The sequence below is a fragment of the Lynx rufus genome, unplaced genomic scaffold, assembly GCF_022079265.1.
Source record: "Lynx rufus isolate CCGP_SWC_20201006 ecotype Redwood Valley unplaced genomic scaffold, mLynRuf1.p SCAF_6, whole genome shotgun sequence".
NCBI lineage: Eukaryota > Metazoa > Chordata > Mammalia > Carnivora > Felidae > Lynx > Lynx rufus.
In genome coordinates this window covers 70,574,894-70,602,741 of record NW_025814878.1, presented here as the reverse complement: position 1 = coordinate 70,602,741, position 27,848 = coordinate 70,574,894, and the positions used below count along the sequence as shown (strand labels likewise).

The following is a 27,848-nucleotide window of genomic DNA, read 5'->3' as shown; positions in this document are numbered from 1 at the left end:
CCTCATTCTAGTTGCAACAGTCCTGGAGACAGTGTTTATCCATACTTTGCAGATGAGGAAACAGACGCAGAACAAGTTGGCGCAGATCAGAAATTTGAACTGAGGTCTCTTTAACCCTGACCCCTGTTCTCATTGATTGTTACAGTGACTCTCCTCGATAGCTTGGATCCCATCAAACAACCTCATTTCAATAATTGATTTAAATTTCTTCCTCCACAAATGAACAAGAGTGAACAATTCTTTGGCCAGGGCACAGACAGCCATGACGTTAGAGCTGTCTTCAGAACTGAACATTTGTGGATTTTCCCATCTACATAGATAGATGTGAATTTTAAATTATTTTCACCTGATGCCCTTTCCCTTCCACTGAATATTCCCCCTCTCTCATATTCATTTTATTATGCTTCACTTTATTTCACTTCACAGATGTATGTTGTACAAATGGAAGGTTTGTGGAAACCCTGCGTGGAGCATCTATGAGTACAATGTTTCCAGTGGCATTTGCTCACTTTGTGTCTCTACATCACATTTTAAAATTTCTTACAATATATAAAACTTTTTCATTCTTATTACATTTGTTATGGTGATCTGTGATCAGTGATATTTGATATTGCTCTTGTAATTGTTTTGGGCCACCACAAACCATGCCCACATAAGATGGCAAGCTTAACCAGTGACTGTTGTATGTGTTCTGACTGCTCACCAGCCATCTCTCTCCCTCTCTTTGGGCCTCCCTATTTCTTGAAATTTCAACAATATTTAAATTAGGCCAATTAATAATTCTACAGTGGCCTCTAAGAGTTGCAAGTCTTCTTCACTTTCAATTAAAAGCTAGAAGTAATTATGCTTAGTGAGAAGGCACGTCAGAAGTCAAATTAGGCCAAAAGCAAGGCCTCATGTATGAGTTGGCCGAGTTTTAAATGCAAAGAAAAAGTTTTTGAAGGAAATTAAAAGTCCTTTTTCAGTGAACACACCAATGATATTAAAGCAAAACAGCCTTACTGCTGATATGGAGAACATTTTAGTGGTCTGGATAGGAGACGAAACCAGCCACAACATTCCCTTGACCCAAAGCCCAATCCAGAGCAAGGCCCTAACTTTCTTCAGCTCTATGAAAGTTGAGAGAGGTGAGGAAGCTGCAGAAGGAAAGTCTGAAACTAGCAGAGGTTGGTTCATGAGGTATAAGGAAAGAAGCCGTCTCCATAACATCAAAGTTCAAGGTGAAGAAACAGGTGCTGATGTAGAAGCTGCAGCAAGTTATCCCAAAGATCTAAGATAATTAATGAAGGTGGCTACACTAAACAACAGATTTTCAGTGTATATTAAATAGTCTTCTATCGGAAGAAAATGCCATCTAGCCCTTTAATAGCTAGAGAAGAGAAGTCAATACCTGGCTTCAAAGTTTCAAAAGACAGGCTGATTCTCTTGTTAGGGGCTAATGCAACTGGTGATTTCAAGTTAAAGTCAATTCTGAAAAATTCTAGGGTCCTTAAGAATTATGCTAAATTTACTCTGCCTGTGCTCTATAAATGGAACAACAAAGCCTGGATGACAGCACATGTCTTTATAACATGGTTTACTGAGTATTTTAAGCTCACTGTTGAGACCTACTGCTCAAAATAAAGATTCCTTTCCAAACATTACTCCTCATTGACAATGTACCTGGCCACCCAAGAGTTCTGATGGAGATGTATGACAAGATTCATGTTTCCAAGCCTGCTAATAGAGTATCCATTCTGCAGCCCACAAATCAAGGAGTAATTTTGACTTTCAAGTCATCTTATTTAAGAAATACATTTCATAAAGTTATAGTTGCCATGGACAGTGGTTCCTCTGGTGGATCTAGGCAAAGACAAGTGAAAATCTTCTGGAAAATATCCACCATTCTAGATGCCATTAAGAATATTCATGATTTGTTGTAAGAGGTCAAATTATCAACAGGATTAACAGGAGTTTGGAAGAAATTGATTCCAACCCTCAGGGATGACTTTGAGGGGATCAAGACACCAGTGGAGGAAGTAACTGTAGATGTGGTGGGAACAACAAGAGAACTAGAATTAAGCGTAGAGCCTGAACATGTGACTGAATTGCTGTAATCTCATGATCAAATTCAAATGGATGAGGAGCTGCTTCTCATGAATGAGCAAGGAAAGTGGTTTACTGAGATGGAATCTCCTCCTGGTGAAGACGCTGTGGAGATTGTTGAAAAGACAACAAAGGATTTAGAATATAATATAAACGTCATTGATAAAGCAGCAGCAGGGTTTTAGAGGATCAACTCCAATTTGGAAGACGTTATACTATGGGCAAAATGCTATCAGACAACATCGCATGCTGTAGAGAAATGGTTTGTGAAAGGAAGAGTCAGTCACTGCGGCAAGCTTCATTGTCTTACTTTAAGAAATTGCCACAGCCACCCCCACCTTCAGCAACCACCCTGCTGATAAGTCCACAGCCACCAACGCTGAGGCAAGCCCCTCCACCAGCGAAATGGTTTGCTGAAAGCTCAGATGATGGTTAGCCATTTTCAGGAATAAGGCATTTTTTTTAAATCAATGTATGTACATTATTTTTTAGACATAATGCTATAGCACGCTTAATAGACTCTTATATAGTGTAAATATCATTTTTATGTGCTTTGGGAAACAAAATTCGTCTGACTCACTTTATTGCGATATTTGCTTTATTACAGTGGTCTGGAACAGTACTTGCAATATCTGTGAGGTGTGCCTGTATGTATATTTATAAGTGTATATGCTATATTTTTGTTATTTATGTGTATATATGTGTGCTTATCCTTTTCTACTTTAGGTCTAATATGGCTTTGTCTTCAATTAATGAGGACTTGAAAAGGGAGCATGGTGCTACCTTTTCATTAACTTCTCCCTTTAAACAGAGAGCTACTAGAAACCTGCCATGGAAAGATGTGTTTACTTTTCTTAGCTTCCAAGGGTAGAGAATGCCTGTGATGGCACAAGATGATTCTACTTCTGGGTAAATACAACCCAGTGATTATAATGAAGAATTTAGTTAAAGTACTGGAAAACCAAAGGCCAGAATTTAATTAAACAGAACATACTGAAATGCACTAAAAATCATGCTTTAACGAACCAATGCTCAAAATAACCAACCAATGCTTTAAAATGAAGATTAAGGCAGACCCTTGTTTCTCCAAGGCATCAGTCCCACCCATGTCTCAACCAAGCATTTCTATAATCGATACACGGATCCTTATCCTAGCCTTCTAGTTTCTTTAAAGTCATGTGAAATGTAACAACTTTCCATTTCTGAGGTACTATAATTTCACAAGAAGAGCATACTTTATTTTTTTGTAATTTTTTAATGTTTATTTTGAGAGAGAGCAAGAGAGAGCAAGCGGGGGAGGGACAGAGAGGGAGAGGGAGAGAATCCCAAGCAGGTTCCGCTCTGCCAGCATAGGGCCTGGATGCAGGGCTCAATCCCACAAACTGTGAGATCATGACCTGAGCCAATATCAAAAGTCTGACGCCTAACTGACTGAGCCACTGAGGAGCCCAAGAAGAGCATACTTTAAAAACACAACATAAAAATAGCATTTGAGGGGGCACCTGACTAGCTCACTTAAAGGAGCATACAGCTCTTGTTCTCTGGGTTGTGAGTTCTAGCCCCATCTTGGGTGCAGAGATTACTTAAATAAATAAACAAACAAACCTAAAAAAAAAAAGAATAGCATTTGATACTTATGAGTTGTGGTTATCCATTAACAAACACTGATAAAGCACATGCTATGTGTCAGGCATGGAGTTCTAAAAATGAGCAAGATACAACATCAGTCTTTGTGAACCTCATAGCTTAGAAATTAAAGTACATTAGGCTTGTAATGAGCACTGCTTCCGAGGTTTAATCTCTTTGCTACATTAAAAATGCAGTGATTTTAGGGAATTGGGGATGTGTTGCCCACCCTCGAAGTCTGTGGTGGGAATACAGGAGCACGAGTTCCTCTCCGCTGGCAGTGACAGGGCAGTGCTTGGAGCACTGGGGCAGGAGCTCATAGGGCCAGTTTTCATTTTTCTCCCACATGTGTTTCTGGGCAAGTCACTGACCCTCTCTGAGCCCTAGCTTCCTTGTGCATAGTGGGGAGAATCCTTGCTCGGCTCACTTCACCCAATCATCATGAGGTCAAATAAGAAAATACATGCAGAAACATTTTGAAGGTATTTTAAGGTACAAAGTTTTGTCTATTTTGCTCACGCCTATCTCCAGCATTTAAAACAATGCCCGAGGGGTGCCTGGGTGGCTCAGTTGGTTAAGTGGCTGACTCTTGATTTCAGCTCAGGTCATGATCTCATGGTTCTTGAGATCAAGCTCTGCATGGGACTTTGTGCTGAGGTTGGGATTCTCTCTCTGTCCGCCCTCTCTCTGCTCATACTCTCTCTCTCTCTCTCTCCAAATAAATAAATAAACATTAATAAAATAAAATAAAACAAGGGTGCCTGGTTGGCTCAGTCAGTTAAGCATCCAACTTCTGCTCAGATCATGATTTCACAGTTCATGAGGTCGAGCCCCACATCTGGCACTGCACTAATGGGGCAGAGCCTGCCTGGGTTTCTCTCTCTCTCCCTCTCTCTCTCTGCCCTTCTCTCTCTCTCAATAAATAAATAAATAAATAAATAAATACTTTAAAAATAAGATAAAACAATCCTGAAATATACTGCATGCACAATGCACACCATCATTAAAAAAACATTCACATTTTCACTTTAAACAATTCAAATTTATGGTAATTGATTATTTTCTGTTTTACAAAAGGAAAAAAGTCATTTTGTGTAACTTCTAACAGTTACCGCCCCTCAGGGCTGGAAAAGATCTCAGGGAGCCCAGCCTTGTGGAGCCGCCTGAGTTCCCTGACTCAGTCCCTGCCAGGCCCTTGCACCAGCCTGTTCCAGATCACAGCCACTAGGGGGCCGCCTCGGGGCCACTTGGCAGAAGTTCACTCAGCTGAAACCCGCCTCCACCTGAGGCCACAGATCAAGTCTCCCCAGTTCGTTCACCTTCAAATATTTAAAGACCGTCGTCGCCTCTCCCTGCCCTCAGATCTCTCATGTCCTGGCTAAATTGAGTGGTTTCTCATTTATAAACTCAGGGTGCTTAATAACTACATTTCTTGTTAACAGGATAAGTAGAGATTTACAGTTTATAAATAAAGACCAAACAAAACCCTTTACGAGTGTACATCTTCTGTTACCCTCAGCGGCTTTTACAAAGACAGCCGTTGTTGGCACTACGTGTGGGTATGCATCTGAAAAATGTCTGCAAATGTGAAATGAATATTAAGGTTAGAGGGGATAACTGCTGTGACTTGTCATATCTGCTATTATAGAAGATAAATACAAATATTGCAGCAAAACTTATAGTAGAAAAAAACCAGAATCTATCTGAGTGTCTATCAATTATGAGATAGTTGAATGAATTATGGCACATACTTAATGAACCATTACAGTTACAGTAAAGGTGATGCTTACCAAAATTATACAATAACATGGAAAATGCTTATACCATAATGGGATTAAGTGAAATACACATATGTATACACACATTTTTACATACAATATGATTAGTATATAAACAGCCATGTTTTACAACGGTCTAAAAGCAAATGCAAAAATGCTAAAATTGGTAGTTTCATGGTGGTGAAGTTATAGATGATTTTCTTTTCCTCTTTCAGCTTTTCATAAAATGCTGATACTACTTTAAAAATAATAAAAATTTAAATGTTTTTACATTTATTTCAACAGTTCTTTGAGATTTTATGCACAAATACACATACCTAGATACATGCATGCATGTGTGTGTGCGCACACACACACACACACATCTTCCTTCTGTTCCTTCTCCTCATTATTACCTACCTTCTTCACATTGAGTCAATTTCTACAAATAGACACCTGCCTTTTGGTGGAATCAGAAATATTAAGAATAGTATTAGCAATAATTTGAGGAGAGGCAGAAGTATGCTGAATGCTTTCGCACATAGGGGCACATTTCTATCCTTGTTAAGCCTTAGTTTCCTCAACTGTAAAATGGGAATAGTGATGATAACAGCAGCTATTTCATAAAATTATTGTAAGAATTAAATGCGATGTCTGCAAAGCACTTGGTAAGGCATGGGGTAGTGCTGAGTGTTATTGGCTTCTATTCTAAGATAATTCTAAAATTGCAATGGATTGAAATTGTGTGTGTGTGTGTGTGTGTGTGTGTGTGTGTAAACGTGTTAGTTGTTAAAGAAGGCTTGAGGGAAAGGTGGCCAATGGTGACAAGACAGTGCCTGAGAAGTGGAGGCAGCTGTCCCGAGGGAAGTCCCCCAGGGCCTGACTGTCTGATGCTCCTGGGAGATGAGGGAGAAACAGGAGGGTGTGGAATATACCAGACAGGTTCCAGACCGGCAGTGTTAAGGAGCCTGCAGCAATTCAGTGAAGGCAGGTGGCAGTGAGCTGCCGTTGAAGCAGGTAGGACTTTAGGGACTGCATGTGGATCAGTTTATGTTCTGTAATGGCAGGGATATACTGGCTTGGTCGTAAACTAAAACTAGAGAAAGAAATCTTTAATGTAAAGATAATGAGTGCAATAGTCCCCTGAGGCAAAGGGATCAGAGAGAAAAGTGGGAGAAAGGTAGACTTCGTCAGAAGGTGAAGTCATGCAGAGCTGCAAGATCTCATCTTGTCCTCACCTACCTTCCTGCATGGAGGCAGGCATGCAGACAGAGGCATGGATATGTGGGACATGCATGTGGCTATAATCTCTAACAGCAGAGCTAGAGATATGTTTTTCCATTTTGAAATAATTCATGCATGCCTAATATTGGCTGTGATATAATTTAAGGAATAATAGAAAGCAAGGAGCCAGAACAAACCAGTCTCTGCTTTCCATTTGTTGTCAGTGAGTCAGTGAGCCCAGAGCCAATAAACAGAAGCTTCGTCATTATTGTGTGATAGTAAACACTTAAGAAGCCACCAGAAATTCACTCCAAAACTCACAATTTGATTTTGAGAAAAAGAAATACGAGAGCGTTCGAGCCTGGGGCTACAAGTTATCACCACAAGGCTATGGTTTCTCCTTGGTGCACTGTGTCTCTCTCTGGTGGTGTAAAATGTATTCAGCTTGACATTTCAGAGAGGCTCAGAACTCCATCTTCCTGACTGAGTGCCAAACACGAACAAAAATACATTAGATGTTTTGTCTGCTTGGTCCCACGCTCTGTAGGTGGAAGTCTGTGCAGTTCCAGGGGAACAATAGGCAGCAAGAGGAAAGCTCCAAGCAAATGTGCTGGCACTGGAAGGGAGGAACGGGATGGATACCGTGAGGAGCGGCCCTGTTTGCACACATGCAGGTGTATGGTGTGCCCTGGTGTCCTTGCTCCATGGAATAAAAGGAAACAGTTGGCAAGGGAGAGCAGTCTGCATAGACTCAGAAATAATTGTGCTAATTTAAAAACAACAATAGTATAAAGCCAAGAGATGGCAATGAAATACAGTTTATGCAGAATAAGAAAAAAGGTGACAATGCTCAAAGCATCTAGGAAATTAGGTGGAGAGCTACCACTATTAATGACTTGGGAGAGATTCATGATTAGAACATGACCAACTGCAGCCTGAACTGCTCACATCTTAGAAGCCTCAGCATTTTGAAACACGCACCATTCTATTTTCTGAAGCTTAATTGAACAACTATGTCAATGAAGTGAGTTGTGCTTGCTTCTCCCTTGGAGAACTTTGCATGGTGGAACACCTGCGTCCATGTGTGTGTTGTGTGTGATTTTGCCTTTGATATGGGTTGGTGACGGATTATCCTATTCTTTGAAGAAAACAATCAAGTCAGAGAGGTAACTGTGTTATACACTTCAATATATGAGAACAATGTCTATTTTTCTTTCTCATCATTTCCTTTAGGGCGTCCTTGCCATGTTATTGGACTCTGAAACTGCCAAATTTTCCTCACCCAGACACATTAGCCATTAGGGATGTGTCGTTCTCTCAGACAGGTCTGCATTTTTATTGCTTCCTGGCTGGGCCCTTGGCATGGGTCCTCGTTAACCGGAAAATAAATGGAGCTGTCCCAGGTCCTGGGGCTACACTTAGCCCCCGCCTTCCAGATGGTGAAAGCTGCCAGCCAACCTATTATCAGCAGGTCATGCCAGAATCCACCTTCCTTTATTTCTTCTCTGCTTCCTTTCCCCCATCTCCTCTCTTTCTCTGCAGTAGATTTTCCTAACGTGTCCAGGTTTTCTCTCCATTCATTCTGTTTCTGAATCTTTGTGGGTTTTTTTTGTTTTGTTTTGTTTTGTTTTGTTTTTTATTACTCAAACAGTTGGGACCATCCTTGCTGTGTTGCTATGTTTCATCATTGTTTATCTTTTTCCATGAGAAATCTCTTCAACTAGATGGTGCCATCCTGAATAGCTGGAAGGAAATAGCTCTTTCACTTTCTTTTGTATCCAACCTCCCTTCCTAAAAGTTCTCCATTCCCAGTAGAGTCCAGGTGATAATTTTTTTTTAGTTTATTTATTTGAAAGAGAGAGTGAACTTCAGTGGGGGGTGGGGGAGAGAAAGAGTCCCAAGCAGACTCTGCTTTGTCAGTGTGGAGCTCCATGTGGGGCTTGATCTCACAAACTGAGATCGTGACCTGAGCTGAAACCAAGAGCTGAAACCAAGAGCTGAAACCTTAGCTGACTAAGCCACCCAGGTGCCCCCTAGTAGGGTCCAGGATAAAGCAAGGTAGTCACCACTAGATGAATAAATGAATTTCCCAAAGGATGATTCAGATACAAAAAATTTTTTTGCTTCTAGTATTTATGTTGATTTATTTTCTTACTCTATTCCCTAGTCTCTTATTTCATCAATTCTTTCCTCTCTCAAATCTTTCTTCAACTTCTCTCTTCCTTCTGGAAGCTCTCAATCTATAAACGTGTTTCAGACTTTTTCATCTGAGACAAATAAATGAGGACAAAACAAAACAAACACAACCTGTCACTTGACTCTGCATCCCATTAATTTATTCAGCATACGTTACTGTGCTTCCTGGGTGCCAGGTGCTGCAGCTAGTCCCTGGTGGAGACAGAACAGTTCCTGCTCTCATGGAACAAGAGAGGGGGCCCCAAGAATAAACAGATAAAAAGAGAAGCTCCAGCTACAGCTTTGTTATTCAAGGCTAGGCAGTTTGGTGCCTCTGCTAGAATACCTCCCATTGACCTGAAGGCTGATGGGGTGACAGAATGTGGGGCTGGATTTCAGTCTCCTGGACTCCTCCTGTGCTTGCACAGAGGTCCCCAGCAGTCCCACTTCCAGCCCCTCCCCAGCCTCCTTAGAGGAGTAGCCTATAATTGCCGTCCTTACTCTTTAACCAACAGTAATCTGACCTGTTTCTACCACATGACCTCTGTGCAAAGACCAATGGGCTCAAGTTCTTAATCACCTAACCTTGGGTCTTTGACACTAGTGCCCATTTCTCCATCAGGTTCCACCTTCTCTTGTTCATCCCTTATTTCTCTAATCGTTCTTTCTCTGTCTTCCTTCCAGGTTTGTGTTCCTGATATCAACTCTTTCTCTTCTCTTGTCTTTTCATTTCGTGTTTCTGGGAGGCAGTCTCATCCGTTCCCACTGCTTTAGCCACACCTCTCCACTCCCAGATCCCAAATTGTCTGCAGATTGTCCCTCCCTTATTTCTAAGACCTGGCTTCAGGGGGATGTGACCAGTGTAGCAGCACGACATTCCATGCTTAGGAAAGCCCTCATTTGAGATTTAATGCTCTGTGGCCACTATACTGAATTTCTTAAAATTTTCATCTTTGAATTTGAATCTGTTTTGCAAATCTATTAGATGTTTAGGGCTGCCAAACAAAATACCACAGACTTGATGGCTTAAACAACAGAAATTTATTGTTTCATTGTTTTGGAGACTGGCAGTCCAAGATCAAGGTGCCAGCAGGGTTAATTTCCTCTAAGGCCTCCCTCTTTGGCTGGCATGTGGCTTCCTTCTTGGTGCCTCTTGCCATGGTCATCCCTTTGTGTACACAAGTGTCTGTGTGTCCTTACCTCTTCTTCTTATAAGGACACAAGTCAGATAGGATTAAGGCCCATTCACATGACCTCATTTGACCTCAATTACGTCTTTAAAGGCCCTATCTCCAAATATAGTCATATTCTGAGGTATTGGGGGTTAGGACTTCAACATAGGAAGGTAGGGTAGGGGCAAAAGTCTGGTGGGGCAATGCACTGAGGGCTTAGAATCTTGGTTCACTGTGGTCCTGCTGTCTGGTAAAAGTTCTGAGCTGTCAGCTCCCTCCTTCTGGCATGTTGGCTGCCCAGCTCTGCCTTCCTTCTGCCCTTGGAGGGGATCTGGGTGCAGGTGCTGAAGGGTAAGGGTTCAGCCATCCTTGCCCAGGGCTGGCAATGCACTCCATGTTTGGAGGTGATTTGGTGGGGTGAGCCTTGTGCCCACCCCCAATCCTGATGTTGCAACCTCCTGGGGGGTTACCTGTGTTCTGTGGATTGGGCAGCTCTGGGTCAGTCAACCCCTTTGGTAATTTGACTAAAGCTATCAAACCTGTTCCCTGGAAAATGCATGTACGTAGATATCCATGATTTTGTACATTTTAAGAGAGTAGTGGACTCCATGGACCTCTTGTGTTTTGGCTGTGCTTACCTTTCCAGCTTCCCCTCAGTACCGCTCTCACCATGATGCACCCCCCACCCCGAATCATTGCGGTCATTCCCTGAATGTACAGTATTTTTTCGTGCTTCCATATTTTTGCAGATGCCCTTTGTCTACCATATGCTTTTCTTCATTATAAAAAACTATATCCTTCAAAATTAAAATTATATTCTATCTTTTCAGTGAATCCTTATTGTCATTATCAAAGCTAAAACAAAGTGTCCCTTTAGGACCTCTATGCATCTCTTTTATAAGCTTTATAACACTGAGGTCTGAGTATTTTCCAATTTGTCCCTTCTACTAGATTGCAAGCAACTTTGAGTGCAATAACTCTGTTATTGTTCCTTGTCTTTGTTCCTCCAGTTTTATTGAGATATAAGTGACATATATTACTGTATAAGTTAAGTAATGACAGAATCACTGTATATATAAACCACCATAATGGTTTGACTCACATGTATTGCAAAGTGATTACCTCAGTAAGTTTAGTTACCATCTATCCTCTCATATGGATACAGTAAAAAGAACAAGCAAAAACAGAAAAAAACTTTCCTTGTGATGAGAGCCCTTAGGATCTACTCTTGTGGCAACATTCCTGTGTATCCTACAGCACAGTCATCACGTTGTAGGTTCCATCCGTAGTGCCTATTCATCTTATAACTGGAGGTTTTGTACCTTTGGGCCACCTTCCATCAATTCCCCAAGAACTGAGTTTTAATCATTGCTATTTTGACAATGCCTGGTGCAGAATAGAGACAATAAATACAAATATTGATCGAAAGCTCAATGAATGTATGTGTGAATAAATGACCGAAGAAGGAGCAGCATGAGCTTGTGGTGAAGAGCATGCACTTTGGAGTCAGAGCCCTGGGTTTAAATCTTGGCTCTGGCAATGATTCGTATTATGACCTTGGAGCAATGACTCCTAAATCTCAGTTTTCAAATTCCAGGATGGGGCAAATAGAATTTACCTCAAAGTAAACTGTTGTCAATTTCTATGGACAAGCAACAGCTATAGCTACATGTAACTCAGTCTTGTCACTAAATTACCATGACCTTGAAAGCTATTTTGGAATGAAAAGACAAAAGTAAGAGACACTGAAGTTGCATTCTTATAGATTAATTCACAAAATACTCACTAAAGGTCCACTGACTGCAAGGTACTATGCTAAGACTTGTGGAAAAATTAAATATAAATCAGGCCAGGGGCACCTGGCTGGCTCAGTCAGTTAATCGTCTGACTCTTGGTTTCAGCTCAGATCATGATCTCACAGCTTTGTGAGTTGGAGCCTGGTGCTGGGTTCTACTCAGAACCTGCTTGGGATTCTCTCTCTCTCTTCTCTCTCTCTCTCTTTGCCCTTCCCCCCACTCGTGCTCTGTCTCTCAAAATAAATACACTTTACATATATCTGTATCATCTATATCTATATAGAGAGGGGGGGTGGCTATGGAGGAATAAGAGGAGACTATTTTAGAGCCAAACTCCAGGTAGGAAGATGTTGCTGGCACTGGGGGAGAGGAGAAGGGAATGGGTGTAGCCGTGGGAGGGCAGAAATACTTAGCAGAGAAACGGGAGTTCGACCATCCTACTGACGGTGCTGTTCCCACTGGATGCGGCAGTTCTAGCCTCTGAAACCGATGTTCAGTGGCCTCTGCCACATAGGGCAATGTGCCCCTGTTCTCTGCCTCAGGAGCCATTGGCACTCTGCCCCAAAGCGGCCATCAGATTCTGATTCTGAGGCGGAGACTGGTTTGCCCCTTTGCCTCTCAGCGCCCCCGATTTTGCGGCTCTGCTCTCTGATGTCGTGCGGTGCAGGCTCCACTGCATGGGTGACAGATTGCGTCTGCATAAACAGGAGCAGGAGCGATGCACAGAGTTAGGGAAGGACTCGAGAATCTCATCACAGATGGTCAGATTATGTCACTGAGAATTACACTGCCCGAGGATGAGGGTGAGGATTATACACACACACACACAGCTGTAAAGATGTTTGCAAGATGTTTCATATGACACATAATAATGGAACTAGCTTTTTCAAAAAAGTCAGTGACACGGGGAATCTTTTTCTGACACTGAGAGATGAAGTTAATCATACCGCCGCCAGCCTGCCTGCCTGCCTGCCTGCGTGCTGCTAATGTTGCCTTTTCCCCACTGCCCTGTGGTTCTGGTTAAACCATGGTTCTGGGGCACCAGGCTTCCTGAGTTTGAAGGGAAGCTCCTCCATTTACCATAATCTGTGACCTCAGGCAATTCATTTAACCTCCGTAAACTACACTTTCCTCATTTGTAAAATGGTAATAATACTGCCTGATAGGGCGCCTATGCATAGTAAAGGAAATGCCTCCCACAATAAAGAACATCTCAGTGAGAGGAACGCAGCAAAGGCTTTCTCCCAGATGCCAGCAGGATTTGCTCTCTTATCTCAGTTCTTTTTTTTTTTTCAATATTTTTAAAATATAATTTATTGTCAAAATTGGCTAACATACAGTGTGTACAGTGTGCTCTTGGTTTTTGGGGTAGATTCCCGTGGTCCATCTCATACATACTCAAGAGCCACCGTCACTTGGGGCCACCTCCGACCACAGCCATCAACATTCTTTATCCGCTCCCTGAGTTATTCTTTCTCGGTAGCATTTATTGCCATGGCGCATACTGCATATTTTATTTATGTTTATTGAGTGTCTCTTTACTAGAAGACAAGCTCCAGGAGATAGAATCCACAGCACCCAGATCAGCGTCTGGCATGGAATAGGAATCCAGTAAAGATTTACGGGAAGGGAGGAGACAGCCACTTCTGCTAACTTGAAACTACTCTTTCTTGGTCCAGTCCTATCCTTTTGAGGCCCTGTTTGGGGGACATTTAGACTGTCCGTTGGCACCGGTACCTGGAAGCAAGAGAAGAAACTGAAATTGAGGTAATTCTAGCAGCTCGTGCTAGAGGAGCCCGGCCTTACTGAACTTGAATCCAACGCTGAGGATTTCTCATAAATCTCATTCATGCTGCCCTCTCCTTGCTCAGCTCATTAGTCAAAATCGGCCTGAGGGACCCACTGCAGAGCTGGGGAGGGTGAAGAGTTCTCGGATCCCTTTTCCCCTTCTTGGCGGAAAGCTCTTATCCAGACAGCGAGGGGCAGGGTTCGGCAAAGCTCGCCTCCTCTGGGCCTCGGCATCCCCGGGCCAGCTCGCCTGCAGGTCGGGAGCGCGCGTCCCCGCCGCACCGCGGCGCCAGGAGCGACTCGCCAAGCCCGGGGCCGCGGGAGGAGGTGGAGGCGGTGGCGAAGCTCACGCACCTCGGAGGAGCGGCGCCCGCGGGCCGGGGAGCGCCAGCCGGTAACCGCGGGCGGGACGGGGCGCCCGGGACCACGCAGAGCCGAGGCACTGGGTGCGGGAGGCTCGAGAGAAGGCAGGCAGTCGGGCTCCGTTGGGTTTGGGGGTGGACTTTAGTTGGGGGATGTTTGGGAGGATGGGAGTGGGAAGGGGAAAATTGAGGCTTTGGAGGTGCGCAGGAGAAGAGTGAGACCCCGTGGAGAGCACCCAAGTTTATAACCTTCCTCGCAGCCCGCTGATGTGAGCGTCCCGCCGGAGGCCGTCCGAAAAGGCTGGGAGCGGTGGCGCTCGGGGCTTGGGCTTCGGCTTGGGTGGGTTTCCTCCGTTCCACTGGGAAGGCCGTGGAACACCTTCCCCCGCCCGTGAGAAAACTTTCCACGCCCTGGTCTGCCTGCCACCTTTGTGCCCTACAGCTGAGAGCCCTTCTGGGCGCGGGGACCCTACGCATCCAGGGGAAGTGCGCTGTCCGCTGGCCCGGGGTGCCCGCCCCCTGCGGTGGGCAGGGTTCTCGGAATCAACCCTAGCTTGACAGTTAATTCATTTCGTTTGCGCTAGGGAGCCTGCCCGCAGGTCATTTTACTGATTAGAGGGAAATACCGGTTTCGTTTTTCTTCCTTTTCCATCCTTGCCGCATAATTAATTGAGGAAGACAAAAGATCGCCTCGTTAGAAAGTTGTTTTGAGGCTTTGTGGTTTCCTAAGCAGTTTAGAAGACTCGAGGAATCCCAGCTATTATTCTGGATTTAATCTCATGACATAAGGAAACATTTAATGGTGTCCTGCAAGCAAAGGGGGGTTGGGAGAAATTGCCAATGCTATTCCAGGGAAGAGAGGGGAACTTCCATCTATAAATCCTTATGAAAACCCCAAAGGTAAGTGATAGTATTTCCAGTTTGCACGTGAAAAATACTTAGGTTGAGATACAAGTTTTCCAACCGAATCCTCCAGTTAATAGTGGGAGTAGAGGCCTGGAAACTAGGACTGTGAGGCTAGTGCCCCTTAGGTACATCACAAGGGGTTCCTTACTAAGAACACAGGTAGGAAAGTGGCCTGGGCCTGCCACCGGTAAGGTCCAGGATGGGAGAGGCCACCATGAATTGGAGTGTCCACATCAAGGGGTTATGCCCTGATCATCCAATGTTTATGGAAGATGACAGAATACCAGCAGGTGCAGGAGAAGGCAGAGTTGCTCCTTCTGGGAGCAAAGAAATAAGACCCCTTTAAGAGGTCTTGAAACCCAAGACTGGGCTGGATTGCTCAAGGCCAAAAAACAGGCATCCTAGAGCGGTGAAAGCATTCACCATCGCCCTAAAGCAGGCTTGAGAGAGGAGAACCCCAACCAGACTTTTCAAAAGAGGGAAACATTGAATCCTGGCAGTGTTTCAGAACAAATTTTTAAAGGAGAAAGCTAAAGACCACCCAGGAAAGGATTTGCAAAGACAATTTATGTCAAACGATTTCTCTTTTCTAGAGACTTACCCGTTTGTAGATTGGGGCATGCCATACCCCGTTGTTTTTCAAATGTGGGTTATAACTCATATAGGGTAATGATATGAATGTAGTGAGTTGCACCAGCATTTTAAAAAAAGTTTATTTTATTTATTTTGAGAGAGAGGGAAAGAGACTGGGAGAGAGAGAGAGAGAGAGAGAGAGAGAGGGAGAGAGAGAGAGAGAGAGAGAGAGAGAGAATCCTAAGCAGGCTCTGCACTGTCAGCATGGAGCCTGATGCAGAGTCAGTCCGTGAAATGTGAGATCATGACTTGAGCCAAAATCAAGAGTTGGATGCTTAACCAGCTGAGCCGCCCAGGTGCTCCATCATCAGCATTTTTTTTTTTTTAAACGTGAAATTAAATAGCAGGGGAGAGAAAACATCAAGTGCATTGTATGTGCAAGGGAGAGTATTGTTTTATCAAATGTGTGTGTGTATTGTTCTGTGTTGTCCATCCTGCTGCCTCTGTAGGGGTGTCCATACCTATCCCTGGATGTCCCTCTTCATCCTTCTAGGCTACCCCCACTCTGCTCATGGTGGGGTTTCACTTTGCAAATTGTATCATCTGCACATTCTGGAAAATGTAGCCTTCCTCTTCCCCATTTCTCTAGGCCTGATATTTTGCCAATCAGAATTCCTCTATAAATTCCTTATTTTTAACCTTTTATTTATTTTTTTAGAGTTTTTATTTAAATTCCAGATAGTTAACATACAGTGTAATACTAGTTTCAGGTGTAAAGTATAATGATTCCACACTTCCATACAACACCCCGTGCTCATCACAAGTGCCCTCCTTAATCCCCATCACCTATTTCACCTATTCCCCCCACCTGCCTCCCCTCTGGTAACCATCAGTTCTCTATAGTTAAGAGTTTGTTTCTTGATTTGCCTCTCTCTCTGTCTTTTTCCCCCCTTTGCTCATTTGTTTTGTTTCTCAAATTCTACCCATGAGTGAAATTATATGGTATTTGTCTTTCCCTGATTGACTTATTTTGCTTGGCACAATACTCTCTAGCTCTATCCATGTCATTGCAAATGGCAAGATTTCATTCTTCTTTTACGGCTGAGTAATATTCCATTGCTTATATATACCACATCTTCTTTATCCATTCATCCATTCATCAGTCGATGGACACTTGGGCTCTATAATTTGGCTATTGTATATAATGCTGCTATAAACATTAGGGTGCATGTATCCCTTTGAGTTAATGTTTTTGTGTTCATTGGGCAAACACCTAGTAGTGCAATTACTAGATTGTAGGGTAGTTCTATTTTTAACTTTTTGAGGAAACTCCATACTGTTTTCCAGAGTGGCTGCACCAGTTTGCATACCCACCAATAGTACAAGAGGGCTCCCCTATCCCCACATCCTTGGCAAAACCTGTTTTGTTTTTTTGTGTTGTTGATTTTAGTCATTCTGATAGGTGTGGGGTGATATCTCATTGAAGTTTTGATTTGCATTTCCCTGGTGATCAGTGATGTTGAGCATCTTTTCATGTGTCTGTTGGCCATCTGTGTCTTCTTTGGAAAAATGTCTATTCATGTCGTCTGCCCATTTTTAAATTGGATTATTTGTTTTTTGGGTGTTGAGTTTTATAAGTTCTTCATAAAGTTTGGATACTAATTCTTTATTGGATATGTCATTTGCAAACATCTTCTCCCATTCTGTAGGTTGCCTTTTACTTTTGTTGATTGTTTCTTTTGCTGTGCAGAAGCTTTTTATTTTGACATAGCTCAATAGTTTATTTTTGCTTTTGTTTACCTTCCCTCAGGAGACTTATCTAGAAAAAGTTGCTACAGCTGATGTCAGAGAAATGACTGCCTGTTATTTCTTCAATGATTTTTATGGTTTCAGGTCTCACATTTAGTCTTTCATCCAGTTTGAGTTTATTTTTGTATATGGTGAAGGAGAATAGTCCAGTTTCATTCTTTTGCGTGTGGCTGTCCAGTTTTCCCAACACCATTTGTTGAAAAGACTGTCTTTTTTCCATTGGATATTCTTCTCTGCTTTGTTGAAGATTAATTGATCATGTAATTGTGGGTTCATTTCTGGGTTTTCTGTTCTATTGATCTGTGTGTCTATTTTTGTGTCAGTATTATCTGTTTTGATTACTACAGCTTTGTAATATAATTTGAAGTATAGAACTATGATGCCTCCAGCTTTGTATTTCTTTTTCAAGATTGCTTTGGCTATTCGAGGTCTTTTGTGGTTCCATACAATTTTAGGATTTTTATTCTAGTTCTGTGAAAAATGCTGTTGGTATTTTGATAGGGATTGCATTAAATGTATAGATTATTTGGGGTAGTATAAGCATTTTAATAATATTGGCTCTTCCAATCCATGAGCATGGAATGTCTTTTCACTTATTTCGTCATCTTCAATTTATTTCATCACTGTTTTATAATTTTCAGAGTATGGTCTTTCACCTCTTTGGTTAGGTTTATTCCTAGGTATCTTATTGGTTTTCATGCAGGTGTAAGTGGGATGGTTTTCTTAACTTCTTTCTCTGCTACTTAATTATTAGTGTATAAAAATGCAACAGATTTCTGTACATTGATTTTGTATCCTGCAACTTTATTAAATTCATTAATCAGTTCTAGCAGTTTTTGGTGGAGTCTTTCAGGTTTTCTTTATATAGTATCATGTCATCTGCAAATAGTGAAAATTTTACTTCTTCCATGCTGATTTAGATGACTTTTATTTATTTTTGTTGTCTGATTGTTGTGGTTAGGACTTCCAGTACTATATTGAACAAAAGTGGAGAAAATGGCCATCCTTGTCTTGTTCCTGATCATAGAAGAAAAGTTCTCACTTTTCCTCCATTTAAGATGATATTAGCTATCTACGGCCTTTACTATGTTGAAGTATGCTCCCTCTAAATCTACTGTGTTGAGAGTTTTTATCACGAATGGATGTTGTTCTTTGTTAAGTGCTTTTCTGCATCTATTGAAATAACCATAGGGTTCTTATCCTTTCTTATATTAATGTGATGTATCTCATTGATTGATTTGCAAATGTGAACCACACTTGCAACCCAGGAATAAATCCAAGTTGATTATGATGGATTTTTTTTAATGTACTGTTGGATTTGGTTTGCTACTATTTTGTTAAGGATTTTTGCATTTGTGTTCATCAGAAATATTGATTGGCCTATAGTTCTCTTTGTTTGTGCTTTCTTTGTCAGGTTTTGGCATCAGGGTAATGTTGACTTCATAAAATGATTTTGGAGGTTTTCCTTCCTTTTCTATTTTATGGACTAGTTTGAGAAGAATAAGTATTTATTTAAACTTGTTTTACTTTTTATTTCTTTTAAAATTTACATCCAAATTAGTTAGCATATAGTACAAAAATGATTTCAGGAGTAGATTCCTTAGTGCCCCTTACCCATTTAGCCCATCCCCCCTCCCACAATCCCTCCCATAACCCTCAGTTTGTTCTCCATATTTATGAGTCTCTTCTGTTTTGTCCCCCTCCCTGTTTTTATATTGTTTTTGTTTCCCTTCCCTTATGTTCATCTGTTTTGTCTCTTAAAGTCCTCATGTCAGTGAAGTCATATGTTATTTGTCTTTCTCTGACTAATTTCACTGAGCATAATACCCTCCAGTTCCATCCACGTAGTTGCAGATGGCAAGATTTCATTCTTTTTGACTGCTGAGTAATACTCTATTGTATATATATATACCACATCTTCTTAATCCATTCATCTGTTGTTGGACATTCAGGCTCTTTCCATACTTTGGCTATTGTTGATAGTGCTGCTATAAACATGGGGGTGCTTTGAAACAGCACACTTGTATCCCTCGGATAAATACCTAGTAGTGAAATTGCCAGGTTGTAGGGTAGTTTTATTTTTAGTTTTTTGAGGAACCTCCATACTGTTTTCCAGAGTGGCTGCACCAGCTTGCATTCCCAGGGAATAATAAGTATTAACTCTTCTTTAAATGTTGGGTAGAATTCACCTGTAAAGCCATCTGGTCCTGGACTGTTGTTTTGGGAGTTTTTTGATTACTGATTTGATTTCTTTGCTAGGTATCAGTCTGTTCAAATTTTCTATTTCTTCCTGTTTCAGTTTTGGTAGTTATATGCTTTTAGGAAATTGTCCATTTCCTCTAGGCTGTCCAATTTGTTGGCATATAGTTTTCATAGTATTCTCCTATAGTTGTTTTTATTTCTGTGGTGTTGGATGTTATTTCTTCTCTCTAATTTGTGATTTTATTTATCTGAGTTCTTTTCACTTTTTCTAGATAAGTCTGGATAGAGGTTTATCAATTTTGTTGATTTTTTTCAAAGAACCAGTTTCTGGTTTAATTGATTTGTTCTAATGTTCTATTGTTTTTGTTTTTGTTTTGTCTCTATATCATTTATTTCTGCTCTAATCTTTATTATTCCCTTCCTTCAGCTGGCTTTAGGCTTCATTTGTTGTTCATTTTCTAGCTCCTGTAGGTGTAAGGTTAGGTTTTTACTTGAGATTTTTCTTGCTCATAAGGTAGGCCTGTATTGCTATATACTTCCCTCTTAGGACCACTTTTGCTGAAGCCCAAATATTTTGGACCATTATGTTCATTTTCATTTGTTTCCATATATCTTTTTATTTCTTCTTTTATTTCCTGGTTGACTCATTCATTGTTTAGTAGAATGTTATATAACCTCCATGTCTTTCTGGTCTTTCTAGATTTTTTTCTGTGGTAGACTTCTAGTTTCATAGTGTTGTGGTCAGAACAGGTACATGATATGACTTGGATCTTCTTGTATTTGTTGAGACTGATTTTGTGGCCCAATATGCTATGTCTTCTGGAGAATGTTTATTTTTGACCTTTTAATGTTTTTGGTATGGCAGTGACTTAGCAAGCTGCTTCCTAGTGCCCTAGTGCCCACTTTTGGGCACAATCTCCTTTACTTCTCACAGCTAGGTGGATGTTGCTATTTACATTTTACAAATGGGGCTTCCCAAAGCTAGAGACATACAAATAATTTAGCCATTGGTCCCTGCTCCCCATTACAGATGGCCCAAAGAGTGTCCTGCCTTTGCAGAAGCATTTTGCAAAGTCTCATACTATCCCTAAGGATAAAGTAAGGGAATAGAGGATGTACAACAAGGCTCTCTCCCTGTCCCTGCACCTCCTTGGTATTATTTATCAGGAGAAAGACATAGAGGAGACATTTATCAGAGATGTGGCAAGTACAAATCTGGCAGGATACTCCATGAGACACATTTTATATCTGGGCAAGAGATAATACTAGAAGGCTGAAGGCCTAGTCCTGCATTTAGGTTCACAGTCAATTTAAAAAGTAAAAGATGGAGTGACCCCAGTGAGAAGCAATTCATAATTCACGTAAAAGAAAAAAAAAAAACCCAAGGATTTCAGTGGCTCACCAAGCCCTGAAAGGACCATAATGTGAAGTAGCTACTCAGTCACAAACTTGGGTTGCAATGACAATGACAGGTCTTTTTTTTTTTTTTAAACAGACATTTGTGTGGAGCTTATTATGTGCCAGGCATAATTATGAGTGTTTCACAATTTTATCTCAATCCCTGTAACAACTTCATGAAGTAGGGAATATAATTATCACCATTCTCCGGTAACAGATGAGAAGGCTGAAGCACAGAAAGATTAAATAATTTGTTTAAGATTACATAGCCAGTAAACAGTAGAGCTGGGATTAGAACCTGGGCCCTTAACTACTACCATCTACCTCAAACCTGTGATGACTGGATCATGGGAGCCTAGGCTCCCTCCACACAGCATCCCCTTCTGGTGGCCCCTTAATGGAGGACTGAAACTAACTTTGCAGCATCCAGAGCAAAGTGACCTAGATGATGAGGATCTGAAGACTAGGCCATGTGAGGAACAATAAGTATGTAGCCTGGCAGAGAGGAGCCTTGGCCAGTTACGAGACCAGTCCTCAGATATCTGGAGAAGAGGAAGTAGGTTTGTTCCCAGTATCAGATCAAGCCAATTTTAGGTGATTTTCTGTCAGGACTGAGAGAGTATTCCCCCCCAGTGAGAGAGTATTGACTTCCATGTCTCTGCCCCTTTCAATGCTCAAATTCCTCAACTTTACTAGATACATAAAAGTAAATAAACTTTAAAAATAATTGGAAATTATAGTCTATGCATTTGTATGTATGGGTATGTAAGTAGGGTACTGAAGTAAAGTTTTGACTGAGCCACACATTCAAATTATGTGAAATTCCAAAAGACAGTGCTAGACCACCAAGTAGAAATTTTAGTGTATATATTTGAGAACTTTTGCATAACATACCCCACTGGCTGCTTCAAGAATATGAGGATTATGAGAGGAGGCTTTATTAAAGAGATTTGTTCAGAAAGATCATGTCCTTCATCCCAAATCCAGCAAGGGGGACTTTTGAAGAAACACTAGTTGAACTGTACAGGTGTTTCTTGCATTTGGGGCTCATGTGGTGGCCTGGGCAGTAGGATCACCTGCCTTCACAGAGTTTGTTAGGGCAAAAGATATCATACACCTTCCTGTGGGACCAAGTGGGACCATGTAGGAAAGAGGGCTGACCTGGAGCCACTCTAAATTCAGCCCAGGAGTGAGGGCCCCCCAGCAGCTAGAGTTTCCAGAAATCCAGAGACTAAGGAAGAGTGAGCAGTCAGCTGAAGGAAAGTGAGTATCATTAAAGTACCCATAAACAGAGGGGCCATATAGTCCCGGCCCCTACTTTGATTTTGGCGGGGTGATAAACTGACCAGCAGTTGCACATAAAGTGGAGAATAAGAAAAGAGATCAACATTCCCCCAATCCCTGCAGAGACTAGCAGGCAGCAGGACCTAGCTGGCATAGGGAAGGAGATTTAATGTTATAACCAGGTTGGAGTTTCTTTTATTTCCAGACTGCAAACTTGAATTCTTTTGGGACTTTGAAGTGGTTGCTTGAGCAGAAAGGTCTACCCAAGGATCTACTCAAGTGTTCATCTGAAGACAGGGAGGATGAATCCACTGAATGCATTTTAAGGGGCAACAGAAGAGAAAAATAAAATTGACGTTTGATCAGGTCCCACAGCTGCACCAGCTCAGAGTATGGATTATATATGCTTAGGTCGAAACAGTAAAGAGTAACGGTCTATTCGCTTGATGTTACATGTACTCCAGACTTGGAGGTAGGAGCGTTTAGAAAAGGAAAGAAAATATTTACTTGCCCAGAGTGCAGGGGTGTTAGGCTTCAGAAGATTGACTCATCAAATAAAAATACAATGAATACTTGAAAGAAAATACCCCATAAGATTTTCAGAGTTCTCAAGTATCTCAAGTAGTCTTTTGTTCATGGTTGAAAGCAACTTTCGCACATGATTACTGTATTCCCCAAAGTTATGACTTATCTTCAGACACCCCATAACAAACAATCAGGAGAAAAAAATGGTTTCCCTTAGGGAGCCCAGGCTTATGGGACATGTTCAAGGTTTTGTTATCTGGGGGACCAACTTTCAGACAGGATGGTCATGTTATTTTTAGCTTATGTCAGGGTGCAAAGTGATTTTTCTTCTTGACTAGAGAATAAGAACTGCTTAGTCCTATTAGAAAGAGGGGAAAGTATGCATTTTTGCTTCTCCTTCCTTGCAAACATGATTCTTCAATCCATTATGGTGTTGCTGAGATGTGAAGTAAAAAACCAGAAGTTGAGCATCTTTTTATGAAATACTAAAATTATGGATTTTAGTTAAAGTCTGAGTTGAATTGTTGCTTGTGCCTCTGTTACCAAGATCTATGCGATTTTCACCTGACTGGAGAACATTAGTAAATTTTGTAACCCTTCAAGTGAAAATAATTTATAAGCTTCAAATAATCACTCTCCTCAAAGGTGCCTTTGTTTTCTTCATGTCCTTGGTAACAGCAAAAACAACAATTAAAGGCAGAGGTGGGGCAGGCTGAGGGGGCTGCTTCCTACAGGTCAGCTTTACAGTTGCCTAGTTGATCAAGAAAGAAAAATTAGAGATAAGTGAGGATATGTGGGTGTAAACAGCACCTGTATTTCTATGAATATTTGTGTAGATACCCCCTCCCCCAATATAATTCTCTTGTGTGGAAGAAAAAAGAAAAAAACAAAGCAACAGGTGAATCTGAAGATCGGGATGCTCTATCATGTAAACCGACATATATTCCAACCAGTGCTCCTCTAAAGTCTCCATTAAATTACCTCAGTAGGAGAGGATAGTTAACCCATGTTTCTGGGAGTCTGAAGCATAGGCCAAGGCCACCAGAAGCAAATATGTATTTCTCTTGAACATTCATTTGATATTTGCAGTTTACTCTATAACATATCTGTACTTATTTAATTTGAAAATATAACCTTCTAAGTCTTTTAAATGCATTCTTTTGAATGCATTTTAAGGGGCACTGGAAGAGAAAAATAGGATTGACATTTGATCAGGCCCCACAGCTGCACCAGCTCAGAGTATGGATTATATATGCTTAGGTTGAAACAGTAAAGAGTAACGGTCTGTTTGCTTGATGTTACTTACATGTACTCCAGACTTGGATGTAGGAACATTGAACCGGGAGGATGAGCCAGGTATGTCCTGAGACTTGGGGGGCTGATATCCCCAGTCCTCGGCAGGCAGAGCAAGGAACTGGCATTTCTGACTCTTGCTGTGCAAGGCTCTGTCTGGCTGTCTTCTGGCCAGTCCTTCCTTGCAGTTGAGAAGGCCCGGGGGAGCCTGGAGCCTGGCTGGCCTTGCTCTGCCAGACTCTGTCTGCTTGTAATTAGGGACTGTACTAGGTTGGCAGTGGGTACGGTAGGTGGAAAAACTAGAAAAGACAAAGACATACACCTTAGTTTAAGAATCCCAGACAAAGGAGGATATGATGATCATGAGAAAGTGTAGCCTTCCTATGGTTCGGTCTGGAGCTCTTAAATAAACCACTGCTTTGGTTTAAATTTCCTTTTCCATGGAACAGAGGTTGGAATAACTGGTCCTTCTCCTTTTGGCTTATTTGTCAAAAGAATGATTCAGCTCAGGGCTGTAAAGAACAGTGTGTGCTGTTTGGAGACAGATAGCATGAGCAGTAAATACAAAGTAGGCTCGTTTGCCAGATCGTCCTCAAAGTGATTTAAGATATGGCCAGTCTCATTCTCCTTAGCCCTATCATGGCGAATGTTTCACAAACTCCACTAATTAAAATGGAAAGGGTGGTTGTTTCCCTAGTATTGTTAAAATGGTAATTCACCTGGCCATGATGTTTTATAATAACAGCTCTATAAATCAGCATGAGAGTTCAGGGAGAGGCAAAGTCTGATCCTGAGGGAATCTGATTTATATACTCATTATTAAAGTGAGAGATTCAGGTAATCCACATGACAGGATTTGAATGAAGGGAGACAATCCTCATGGGCTTGGGCAGGACTCTGGTGGGGGGGAAGTGGTGACTGAGCATTATTCTCAAAGGTTGGCAGGAATCCAGAGTAGGGGGTAGATGGCAGTCCAGGCTGGCAGGTGGAATAGAGTAGGCAAAGCTCAGAGGACTGTCTTTGAGCCCTCCCCCACCTGGCCCCTTGCTGTAATGAGCCTCTCTTTCATGATAATCCCATTCACATATTGTCTGCCTGTGTCATCAGGCTTTTGCATTGCACCTTAACGTCTCTGTGTGTGTATTTGAAGGGGTGATATTTAACAGAGGAGAGTTTGGTTTCAAATAGAAGTCTGAATTCTTTCAGGGCATAGGCCTTGACTTTTGAAACCCCACAAAATCTTTCATAGTGGAACTCATAGTGTTTAAAATATCCTCGTTGGGCTGAATGGACCCATACTCATTTTAACATGTTCTTCTTGAAGGACATGTTGATGAGAACATCACAAGTTGTTGAAGATGGCATATAGTGGGGTAGGTTAATGACATTTCAAAAAGGGTTTTCTTTCCAGAAATTTTTTGTTGTTTAGTTACAGTAAAAGTGGTTGGTTTAGTAAGTCAATTTTCATGGACTTTCTAGGACAGTTTATTATTTATTTATTTTTCATTTTTATTTATGTTTTTTAATGTTTATTTATTTTTGAGAGACAGCATGAGAGCAGGGGAGGGGTAGAGAAAGAGGTAAAGAGAGGATCTGAAGCAGACTCCAAGCTGTCAGTGCAGAGCCCAGTGTGGGGTTCAAACCCACGAACCATGAGATCATGACCTGAGTTGAAGTCAGATGCTTAACTGACTCAGCCACCCAGGCGCCCCTATGACAGTTTAAATAATCAAAACTGTATTAGTTTGCTAGGGCTCTCAAAACAAAATATCAAAGATTGAGTGGCTAAAACAATAGAAATTTATTTCCTCACAGTTCTGGAGACTTGAAGTCCAAGATCAAGGTGTCATCAGGGGCTGGTTTCCTCTGAGGGCTGAGGGAAGGATGTGTTCCAGGCCTCTCTCTCTCTGGTTTGCAGGTGGTCATCCTCTCGCTGTCCCTATGTGCACAAGTGGCCCTGGCATCCCTCCCTGTGTCCTTATTACTTTTTGTAAGAACACCAGATTGGATTAGGGCTCACCCTAAAGGCCTCATTTTAACTTCGTTCCTTTTGTAAAGGCCCTGTCTTCAAATGTAGCCACATTCTAAGGTTTGGGGGTGGTTAGGGCTACAACATACAAATTTTAGGGGGACACAGTTCAGCCTGTGACAGTACTATATCCATACTGCACTGTATACACACACACACACACACACGTGTACACACACACAATTTTTACAAATAGACACACATCATTGAGTTCGTGATACAAATGGAAAACACTTGATATTTTATTCAGTTACAGAATCATAGATTCTGTAGAAGAAAATCTCACCACATCCCTCCGAGTCCTTTCCTTTGCTTTCAGAGAGGATGGATGTCTAAGCCATTTCGGGCAGCTTTCATGCGAATGCAATGGACCGAGGCAGTGTAATACAGACCCACGTAAAAGTATCTGCCTCCTATGAACATGTTGATGTCACTGTCAGCTTTCCTTTCTTGCAGAGGACTGTGCAATTTACTGTGAGATTATCTCTTTGTCGCTTGGAAGGTGCTTAAAATGACTTTTTGCTTATGGGATGATAATTATTAATAATAGTCGTTTTCAAAAAATGTCCTTATTTGGCAAAATAAAAATATTGGCAGTCCTGTCTTGCAGATCCATAAATTCTAGCTGGTCTCCAGAAAACATTCCCCAGAGACTGGAGCCCGTTTTAGAAGATTATGGTGTTTCCTCTTTGTGACTTTAAATGCAATCCACAAGAAGGCTCTGGAAGCTTGGGAATAGTAACTTGTAATGGACTTCTGCTGAAATGAGGTTGGCTAATGACAGGGACAACAGAAGGTGAAGCTGGTCAAAAGGAGAGCTTGTGAAGCAATCAGTGTGTCTCCAGGACTGGTGGAGGTAAGGGGACCCGAGCCAGGGCTGCACCAGTATTTTCCCCCCACTGCCCACGGCTCTCTCTGGTATGCAGGAGGAAGATTCCTCACATCCTGGATAGAATATTCCTTTTACATGGAAAGGACTCACCACAAGGGCTCTGGAAAAGAACAAAGCTGAATCCTTGAAAGCTGGCCATAGCAGAAGGACCCACACCAGGAGGGATGCCTGGATGTCCCCCGGGGTGGTCTTTTGCTTCAGGAGCTCTCAATTATACTTTCCCCAAGGACATTGGTTGGGAAGTGCTGATTTTTATTATTTCTTATTAGAAAAAAAATTTTAGAACTTTTAAAAGTTTTGGCAAAATATGTATAACATAAAATTCACATTGTTGTGCAACCATCACCACTATCTGCCTCCGGAACATTTTCATCATCCCAAACTGAAACTCTGTATCCACTAAATGATAACTTCCCATTCCTGCTTCTCCCAGACCTCAGCAACCACCATTCTACTTTCCGCCTCTGTGAACTGAGTACTCTAGGTTCCTCGCGTAAAGGGAATCCTGCAGTATTTGTCCTCATGTGTCTGGCTTATTTCATTAGCATAATGTCTTCAAGGCTCATCCATGTTGTCGCATATGTCAGAATTTCTTTTTAAGGCTGAATAATACCCATTGCATGGATATACTGTGTTTTGTTTATTCATTCAACTGCCAGTCTGCATTTGTACTGCCCCCCTCTTATAGTTACTGTGAATAATGCTGTTGAGGACACTGGTGTACAAATAGCTGTTGGAGTCTCTGCTTTTGACTCTTTGGGGTATAATTCCAGAGCTGGAATTGAGGGATTATAAAGTATTCCATGTTTAAATTTTTGAGGAGCTAGCAGCGGCACCATTTTACCTTTCCGTCAGCAACGCACAAGTGTTCCAGTTTCTCTCTATCCTTGCTAACACTGGTTATTTTCTGGTTTTGTTTCTGTTTTTGTTTTATAACAGCTATCCTAATGGG

The 27,848-nt window shown here is 41.7% G+C and overlaps 1 protein-coding gene and 1 pseudogene across 1 annotated transcript in view; both read left to right on the top strand.

Annotated features, from left to right (window-relative positions):
- LOC124529130 (tigger transposable element-derived protein 1-like) overlaps positions 1-5,093 on the top strand; it is a 72,665-nt pseudogene extending 67,572 nt beyond the window's left edge.
- Positions 5,094-13,967: 8,874 nt separating this feature from the next.
- The window catches only part of MRAP2 (melanocortin 2 receptor accessory protein 2), a 54,107-nt gene continuing 40,226 nt past the window's right edge, over positions 13,968-27,848 (top strand). Inside the window, exon 1 of the mRNA XM_047101287.1 lies at positions 13,968-14,017. The gene's annotated coding sequence lies outside the window, so the exon portion shown is untranslated. The remainder of the gene's footprint in view (positions 14,018-27,848) is intronic.